The following is a 1,345-nucleotide window of genomic DNA, read 5'->3' on the forward strand; positions in this document are numbered from 1 at the left end:
GGTTGTTACCAACATCTGGTGAAAATTTCATGTCATTAGCACCTCTAGTAATATATTTACTGACAAAAATGTTGACGTGTTCAATACTTATTTTACCCACTGCATTCTGTGCGCGCGGTGCGGCGAAAGCAGCCGACGTTCGAATTAAAAAATCTGAACTTTTGCTGTTCGACGCGCCGCAGATACCAGTCAGAGAGACTCATTTTTTCCACGTAACAGTTTCCTGAATGTTGCCCACTAAACCGAAACAGACGGACAGGAGATCTTTAGCTGAAATCGACCATCTGTAGTTGATGTTCTGGCTGGAGATATCAGCACCAATGTGAGTCAGCAGCTCGTTAAACTGACTGTGGTGTTAAGGGCTCGACACACGGGCAGCGACAAACTACAGCGATTAACGGCTGTCATCGCAGCCAGGGTGAAACCCGACACACGGGACGCGATAGCGATCGCAGCTTTGCAAACTTTCAGCTTTGCGACTCTTTCAGGTCGCTTGTCTTCAGGAAATTTGATTGGTTCTTGACTCTGAAGGCGGGTGTGCATTACGGACGTGTAAACTAAACAAATCTTGCGATGCTAATGATAATGAAAAACAAACACATCAAGATACAGTTTTGAGAGGAAAAACTTACCATAAATTTCACCCTGGTGCCAATAAATTCCCACAAAGCTGCCTTTTTTAGTAATCACTTGGTGAAAGTGTTAGTTAACTGCAGTGTGTAGCATACTCTCCTCTCATTGGTCAGGAATTGACCAATTTTTCTCATTGAAAATGAATGGAGAGCGAGCGACGTCGCCTCCTGTGTGTCGAGCCCTTAAAACTGAGTTCGGGACAAAAAATAGTCCATCAGCTCGCAGCTCCTGGAGTGGTGAAACTAACCGAACAAACCACCTCTAAATTATCTGGTGAATTAATTATCTGCTGTGAGCAACGTTTGCTTGCTCTTTAGTAAATAAAGCAAAGCCATTTTCTTTTTTTATCTTTATTTCATCTGCCAAAGACAAACCGGAAAAAAACCAAGACACTCCTCCCTCTTCAGACGCGTGTCTTAGTTTCTGTCCCGGTCTGAACAAAGAGCATCCAACTTAGGCGTTGGGCCCTTTTTTGCTGCTCAAAACTCATTCGGTGTGAACGTAGCATTATGCTGCGTTCACACCGAACGCGATTTCAGCTTCAAAATCTCATCCAACGCTTCCAGTTGGACACTTGTGCACTTTGAGGTCAGACGCAGGTCAGCTSTTGWAGCGCTGCACGGCAACAGCCTCCCCGCCCCTCCCTCCTCTGTCGGGCTCTGTTTAATGTCGGACGAGGAAGTGGCTTTGCTTTATTTACAGAGAGCAAGAG

Source organism: Austrofundulus limnaeus, unplaced genomic scaffold, assembly GCF_001266775.1.
Source record: "Austrofundulus limnaeus strain Quisiro unplaced genomic scaffold, Austrofundulus_limnaeus-1.0 Scaffold1030, whole genome shotgun sequence".
Taxonomy (NCBI): Eukaryota; Metazoa; Chordata; class Actinopteri; order Cyprinodontiformes; family Rivulidae; genus Austrofundulus; species Austrofundulus limnaeus.